Raw genomic sequence first — 8,994 nt, forward strand, 5'->3', positions numbered from 1 at the left:
ATTTCTCTGATAAGCTAATGAACCTGCCATCCTTTCATGTTTAATATTTTTCCTGGATGCATTTTTGCTATCATTTCTGTAGTAAACTGTTAGGCATGACTGCTAGCAAAGACTGTTTGTGTCTAAACCTCCATTTTTAACAGCAAATAATTCTGAATCTAATGATTCCCTGTAGTTGTGTTGATGACAGTAACAGAAATAAGGAAATTGTTTTTGTAAGAAGCCAAATATCTCACAGAGCTGAAAATATATCATGTGCCACAAGAAAAATGTACTTTCTAAATATTCCTTCCCCTCTGTACCAGTGAGGGAGCATGCAAACCCCAGGGAATCATGGTTTCCAATCCTGTAAATTAAGACCAATTTGTACTATCATTTTTATGAATGAAGACCTTACTGCAAACTAGGAAGAATTCTGAATGCCCAATTAATGCTTTCTTCTAAACTGTCAATAATATGCTGCTAAGGAAGACTTCAGGAATAACTTTACTCTTTAGTCCATGCACAACAGCACCTCATCCATGCCCTAAATTTTCTCTCTCCCTGCAGCTCTGCTTTGCCAGTCTGTCCCATTCACAACTATTTCCATAATTTCAGTCAACACTTGGTCCTCTTGTTAGTTCTTTAGTTAGTTCCTCAGTTCCTCTTGCACGAGTCACATAAAACATTCCATATTTTACTGCAGTTACTGTGCCTCTGACTGCTTCTTGTGAATTCTTTACAGAGTACTCTCACTTCATCTTGCAAAAGATTCAAAAATATACAGTTATTTGTCTTGTAGACTGGGTAAGCAACATCCATATGATTTATTCCCAGACCTTTTTATTCTTCCCCCCCGCCAAAGTCCAGCCTATCAATATTTAAAAAAAAAAATAATCAGAATAATACCTACCAAGTGTGGCATCTTCCCCTGTACATACAGCATAATAAAATACTTTCAGTTTTCTCACTTCCTCCTCTGAGAACTCTCCTGTGCAATTTCTTGGTGTACAATGAGTAATAATCTACCTCTGCAACTATTTTGGCATTTTAATAGTTACATAAAGGTAAAAAGAAATTACAATACTTTAGCAACTAAATTTAACAAATTTTTAAAAAATCACAAAACCTCCCAAAACTAAACAAAAAAAGCAGATGTAATTTAAAACCTTTTACCATATATTTATCGTTTTCATTCTGTGGTCCCAGAAACACAGAGGCTAATCTGTTACACAGCATTGTTACCTCCTTCATGTTCTCCTCTGCTTCCACAGATACTAAGCTATTTTAAAAGATGCTTGCACAAATCAGCTAGAAACAAAGCCTAGGAGCCAGAAATATGTGCTTTATCAGGTCATGTCTTTTTTGTTTTAAGGGGGTACTGCAGAATAATCTCCTACAGTTTTACTCTATAGAAAATACAGAAACACTGGCGTAGCATCTTATTAGCTGTAGCATAACTATAAACCATAAAGATTGGGCATTATGTGAGACTACAGAACAATATAGAAATTCATTTATCCTATAAGGTCTTCAGGACAGTGCATGACAGATCATGACACCTTGATAGAAAGAATTCAGTACATTACACCAATTTTATAGTACTCTTCTTCTTTTTTTTTTTTTTTTTTTTTTTTTTTTAACAGGTGCCGATCCATTTAATTATGAAGAAGTGTAAGATAATCCTGTTGTTTTCTGTGGTAATTCAGGCCTATGAAAGAAGCCACATGCCCTGAAAAAGTGCTACCTTGGTGCAAAATGCAGAAGACCATCTGCTCAGCAACACAAGGTTTCACAAGCGTATTTTGCTGGTACTCTGTTCTGTATTATCTCCCCAGCAGACCTAAAATTTAATTTAAGTTCTAAGTTCATCATCAATGCACTCAAAAGAGAGATTGATCTTTGTCATTTTCAAAACACAGTTGCACTCCAGAAGAATCAGCAAATGGTGAGTAAATGGTGGCTTTCATCAGCAAATGGTGGTTCACATACTGGGAATGTGTAAATAGTGGTGGAAAGGACCTCAGCAGCCTATGGGGTTTACATATTCTAGCTGGATTAAGGATGAGGAAACTTTTAACAGAGATGTTATAACTCTGTCTGTGACCTGAATAAAAGGAACCCCTGCTTTCCAAGACACATCTCACCTAGCATTTAGCACCTAGAAAGTTTTCCTTCATGTGCAAGCTAGATTTTGCTTTTTGCAAATATTTCCCCTGCCCTGCTCTCCTTATCCCCCAAAACTTCTCACCATTCCTAGAAGAACCACAACCCTGTATGCAATGACATTCATGTTTCTCAGCCTTTGTTTGTATGTCCTTGTTTCCAAGTATTTCTGATTTTATTGCACACAGAGATTTTACAGCCCTGTAATAGAAAAGGCCATAAGTTGCATAAACTCCATAAGTTGATTTTTTGTTTTAAATAAACATAATTTATTTTTAAACTCAATATTCTGTCCTTCAGCAGCAGAGAATGCTGATTCCTTTATGTGGTGAAAGCTGTTGTAAGCCATTTACATTTTTGTAGTAGAGAGTGGTGCCTGAAGACACGATGTGAGACAGAATAAAAAATGTCCACTTTTTTGGAATTTATTTCTTAGCAAGTACTATTTGTTTGTTTTCCATATAACAAGAGTTTTCTGTACTCTGAAAACACTGAAAAGCTACAGGCGCACAGAAGAGGTTAACAGAAAAGAGAGATTTCTGTTGTGTCTTACTACTTCATATCCAAGTTTCATATATTCACAATACACCTCAGAGAGAATGATTCCATAAATTGTCACTTCTAACAAGCACTACGTAGACTGTCCTAAATCATGAACTTCAGATACATACTGAAAAACAAAAATACAGCTAAGTATAGCAACAATTTCCTTCTGTTTAATATCAGCAAAAAGCCTTCCTGGTGCTGTGACTGTGGGCTGTCAGGAGAACATGAGGGCACAGGACACAAGCAGAGAGGTGACATTTGAGCACAGACCTCTGGTCCACATCTGCTTCTTCCCAGCTTCACCATCCCTGTCTCTTCTCCTCTGCTGATACGTCCACGTCTTCTCTCACTCCACCTTTGTCCTGGAGTAAAGATGTACTAAATATTGGAAGCATTGTGCCACCCCTGCTCAAAGAAAGCATTTTGGTATAAAATTTGGCCATGTGGGAATTCACAAAGTGGCCATCCTCTGGGGGAAGTGGAGAGGAAAGTGCTGACCTCTTCTCCCTGGGATTCATGGCAGGACACATGGAAATGACTCAGAGCTGTGTCAGGAGAGGTTCAGGCTTGACATGAGGAAGCATTTTTTACCAAGAGGGAGGGCAAAACTTTGGAACTGGCTTCCTGGAGAGATGTTCAATGCCCCAAGCCTGTCAGTGTTCCAGAGGCATTTGCACAGTGTTTTTAATGTGACTTTAACATTGCGTCATCCCTGAAGGGATCAGGGAGTTGGAAGAGATGATTCTTGTAGGTCTCTTCCAAATGAAAAAAACCCTTTATTCTTCCCCTTCCCCTTCCCCTTCCCCTTCCCCTTCCCCTTCCCCTTCCCCTTCCCCTTCCCCTTCCCCTTCCCCTTCCCCTTCCCCTTCTTTATTTTCATTTCCTTTCTTTTCCTTTCTTTTCCTTTCTTTTCCTTTCTTTTCCTTTCTTTTCCTTTCTTTTCCTTTCTTTTCTCTACTGTAATTCACCAACATACTGTTTGCATGGAGGTTCTCAGGTAATTTTTCTCCCCATCTCAAGGGAATATGGTGGCTGATTATTTTGTAAAGTGGTGCAAAGCCCTTGCAAATAAAAAATTAAATAATTCAGAACAGATAATGTTTGTTCCCTGTTTGCCTAAGGTGGCTAATTTGAATAGAAGTGAGAAAAATATCATTTTGCCCATTATCAGCTCCACACAAGGTGGATAATGGGCTTGTTCTGGGCATATGCTGGGGCTTTCAATAAAAATTCTCCCAAATAACTCTCTCAGGCTGCTATTCAACTGCAAGACATACTTACCATCATCCTCCTTATTATTATTATTTCACCACCAGTATTACCATCACTATTATCCCTCAAAACATCCAATAGCTCAATTGTAGAAGATCCCAAAGGATACAACGGACAGAAAAATCCAATTTCCAATTATCCTGTTGAAGCTAAAATGCTCTCATTACTATCAGCCCTGTTCTACAACATCTGAGAGACTGAACCCTTGTGAGAGATGCTGTCAGATAAACACTGGCACAGCTCTTGAAGAGAGACGATTCTCCCACAGAAATCTACAATGTTTATTAAGCAAATGTGCTTTTTTTAATTTTCTTTTTTTAGTCTGTATTTTTTTTTTAAACAAACATTTCAAACAAAAGCTATATTTAACATAACATTCTCCTATATTAAACATTGGACTTTAGATATAGCATCAGGTGCATAAGTTTCTTTCTGTCTCCATCTTTTCAAGAATATAGATCAGATAATCCTTACTATCAATTTCATACTCCGCTCTTTTTGTAGTTGAGGAGATATATTTCCAAATTAACACTTCCGTATTTATTATTTGAAATTTCTGTAATAATCTCTGAGAGTAAAAAGGCCCCCATCCTGAACAAATTAAGGAGACCAAACCTAAAAAATTTTCAGTCTGTGTTGCTATTGCTTCTATGACACATAATTCCCTAGGGATAGGCACTAACCATCCAAGTGACAATTTACAAAGGACACTGCACAGAACTAGACTTTGTGAGGTCTCATAGGGAACCCAAAAACAGTTAAGCACTGAAATTGTGCTCTACCATAGGAAACAGTTCTTGTAAATTACTGAAATGTTTTAATATTACATTTACAATGGCACTGTTCCAAATATTTTAACCTTACAGCGGAAGCTCTTCATTACCTCACTAGCCACCCTTCCATCACTCATCAGTTCATAGTAAATGTAATTTTCTTTTACCTTTTAGAGTTCATAACAGGAATGCACTCAGAAGAAAAAAATCCTTCAGTTTATGTTTTTGGGCAGCAAATGCTCCTGGATGACACAGCACTGTAGAATACATAATTTCATTTAGCACCAGTAGAGCTAACCATGACATCCCAGCAGCTGGAATCAGCTTGCAGACAAGTTTGTCTAAAGACTAATTGCCTCATCTGGTACACCACTATAACTGGCAACCGGAACAGGCGCTGTGTAGGACAAACTGGAAATAAAGCTGCAATCATAAGGTGGAATTTGAAAAAGGGACTTGGACCAGAAACTTCTTTTGAGAAAGTACACAACTGACGTGTCATCCTGTCAACCACATACTCACAACTTTCTCCAACACAGAAAGGGTTTGTTTGAACAGCTGTAGGCCACTTTGGTTAGTGCCCAGGCAACATGTCTATTGAGTGAAAGAAGCTGCTTGAACAGACTGAGAATATGAAAATGCTGCAGCTTTTTCTGGAGACCCACTCTACAAGGACTATGTAGGATTTCTTGGTTTTGAGGGACCTTAAGCAGTGTCCTAATTCTTGAGCAACTTTATCAAGCACATGTCATCCAGGATCTCAAGCTGTGTTGCAAGCAGAGCATGTCATCACTTGGTTAGCCTCAAGAAGCAATTTAGGAGCTGAACTTCCAGCCAGAACATCCCACCAGCAAGCACTGTGAGAAGCACAGAGGGTGTTCCTGACATAACACAGCAGCTGTAAGGGGCTGTTCAAGCCACAGGGCACTGCTCTGCAGACCTGACACTTCTGCCCAGCCTTCTTCACTGAGAAGAAAACATTTGTCACACTTATCTTAACAGGTGAGAGTGTTCCAGAGGGAGCACCACCCACTACTGAGGCAAGCACACTTTCAAAAGAAAGCCCAGACCTTTGAACAGGAGTTGAAGCATTTTATTTTTTCCAGAAAATAAACCTAGTACTTCCAGCTCTCCACTAGTGTAATCAAAATGGTAATCTGCCTTTGATATAGGCATGGAGCTTATTTTGGATTCCTCAGTAAGGAGGGCTTGGGTGAGGCAGTGAAACCAAGGCTTCCCCTTTCCTGTGAGTACAGCAGGTCCAGTATGCTGGGTGAACAGAGAGAAGAGTGATGAGAAAACAGTAAAAGATTTTCTGGTTTTAGCTGTTCACAAGGGTATGTATACTATATGTAGTATATATATATATATAGTATATGTTTATTTATGCTGTGTGTTTGGGAATGAAAATATGTATTTGACATATACAGTATGAATTTGGGAATGAAGAAAAATCTTCTCTACCTGTCTTGATTGATATTGGATGTATTGATACAAACTTATGAATAATAAATTCACTGTAATAAAGCTACTAGAAATTCATAAAAGCTACTGGTTCCTGTATCCTTTTATCTGGGTTTATTTGGAATTGTAGTGTTTTTTATAATTAATAAAAGCCTGAGTCAAACAATATGTGAGGCCCAGCATCTTATCTGTCTGTCCCAACCGTCCTACCCACTTCTACCTTAACTCAGTCAAATTTTTCACGTGTGATTGGAGGAACAATCCACCCCATCCCTAAAGTTCCTGGGACACAGCATGCCAAGAACAACAGCTTTTATCGACCTTGCTTTCCCTTCTGCTTTCCAAGCCCATGGAAGGGGGTTTATTCCGCGCAGCATCTCTGTTCCTGGAGTGGTTGCCGTTCCCCGCTGCGGGTACCACACCTGGCACCACCACCAGATCCTGACCCCTGCCATGGGCCTGATGCAAGCCTGGAGCACATTCCTGGGAACAGAGCCTGTTATAAGTGATCAATCATGAGCCAAATTATCAAAAATTGTGAAAATATTTATCTTTTTGCGCAACCGAAATATGGTCCTCAAAACCACCACAACCAAAGAGGCAGCGTCGAGCCGGGGATCGGCACTGGGTGAACTTGGATCCAACCTCTATCGCATCAGATCCTTCTCCCTTCACAAGAACCATGTCTAGCGACAAGGTTTTATACAGTTTGTTGTGCCCGAGGCAAAGGAGTCCCGATTTCTTTTGTAACTCTTCACATTCATCGCTGTTCCTTTCAGTGTGCAGAGTGGGACAAAGATAGTCTCCAGGTGGATAGTCAGTATTGATGGGCTCTGCGGGAACCTTGTATTCAGATATATAATTCTGGCATCGCTGGCTATCTTGATTGATGCTATCAGCAGGGCAATGATCGCTCTTAGGCGGTATCCGATGACTCGAGATACTGGTGATCATCATCCTGGAAGCGTCTGTTCTTACGCTAGAGCATTGATCATTAGCTGTGTCCGGGAATCTTAGAATCTGAATGGACATCCACTCTTGGGCCCTGTGTGGTCAGAGACACATTCGGATTTCGCAATCTTTATAAAGCACATTCTTTAATAGCATGAATTATTTCTAGCATATATTACAGAGCCGATATTGGTACCAAGCCCCCCGGGAAGCTCTCGCTGCTGCATCCTCGCTGCCGCAGCCCTGACATCCTGTCACAGACATCTTTTGTGAAAAGTCCTTTCTTGGGATTTTTCTCCCTTCTGAGAAGCTGTGGCCTCAGGAACAAAATGTAAACAATGGTTATCTGCTGCTGTGGAATGCAACAGGTGGATCTGGGATTGGTCTCCTGTGGATGTTTGGATTTACTGACCACTCACGGCAGAGCTGCTCTTGCTCTCTGCCGGGACACAGAACTTTGTTATTCATTCTTTTCTATTCTTAGCTTAGCTAGCCTTCTGAGAACTTTTCTTTCTATTCTTTTTAGTATAGTCATAATGTAATGTATATATCATAAAATAATAAATCAGCATTCTGAGCATGGAATCAACATTCTTGTCTCTCTCTTCATCCTGCAACCCTTGTGACCACTGTCACAGCATCCCCGCCGTGATTCCCCGTGGGACGGGCCTCTTCCCTGGGTGCTTATCAGGAGCCACAGATGGCCCCCAAAGAGCAGCATGACCCAGGGCTACAGCTCACAGCGTGTCCTTCCTGGCACTGCAGGAGCTGCATCTCCCACCGTGCCCGGGCAGGTGCTGCTGCCGTGTCCCTTGTGGCCGTGGGTGACAGGAGGGCCACAGCGGAGCGCACCTTGTGGTGGCCAAGGCATCTGTGCCTTTCTGGGCACAAATGTCTTTCCAGGAGATGCTGATCAATGTAAATTGGAGAGACTTTTCCCAGTGTTTTTTGAGCTCCAAGGGAACATTTGAAATTTGTTTTCCTTGTTTTTCCTTTCATTACTTATTATCCACTAATTTATCTTACAGAATTAGTACTTGACCCTTTTGTTACTCTTTTTCTTCTGCATTTCAGCTACTGAAAGATCTTTTTTCTTCTTCAGCTGGTCGCTTTTCCTTTCTGTGCTGATGCCACCATGGTTTCTCAGACAGTTTTCATGACAATGGTGCTTCTAAGGCTTGAGGCAAAAACTTTGACATACGCCAAAACAGTGCATGGTTATCCTGACAAGTGCTCAAAAGCACGAATGCCTCTGTGGTGTGTCCTTAAAGGCTTTTACTTTTTGGCTCCCTGGCTGTATTTGGAAGTGCTCTAAGTGTGTGTGAAGGAGAGGAGCACTGTGGGCCACACAGTGCCAGCGACAGGCTGGCCGTGGAAAAGGCTGGCAAGAGAAGCCCTGGTCCCCAGGAATCATTCAAGCACATGTCCAGTGCAAAATGCCTCTTGGAAACAGTTCACTGCTTAGCAATTCCACTTTAAAAAGAGGCTACATGCAGGGTGTCATACTAACTGATCTGCCTGTCCTATAACACATCTCTCCCTATTTAAATTTATCTAAAACCGTAACAAAACTTTAATTCTGGAGTGATTATTTTGTATCATTTAGCTGCTTGGAACATTGATTGAATCCTGTACTGGAACTAAACTTGAGCGTTTCTAAGGCATATCATTTTTTTCTGGCAGTTCTTGGTGTGACTGTAATTTGGGATTTTGCACTGTGTTTAAAATAATCTCTATGCAATTATAGTAGATATAATCAATATTTTGAGTTCAATATATCTTTTTATAAGAACTGATTATATGTAATTTTTACTTGGTGTCCATAATGTCAAATAAGGAGGTG

Source organism: Zonotrichia albicollis, chromosome Z (genome assembly GCF_047830755.1).
Source record: "Zonotrichia albicollis isolate bZonAlb1 chromosome Z, bZonAlb1.hap1, whole genome shotgun sequence".
Classification (NCBI taxonomy): Eukaryota; Metazoa; Chordata; class Aves; order Passeriformes; family Passerellidae; genus Zonotrichia; species Zonotrichia albicollis.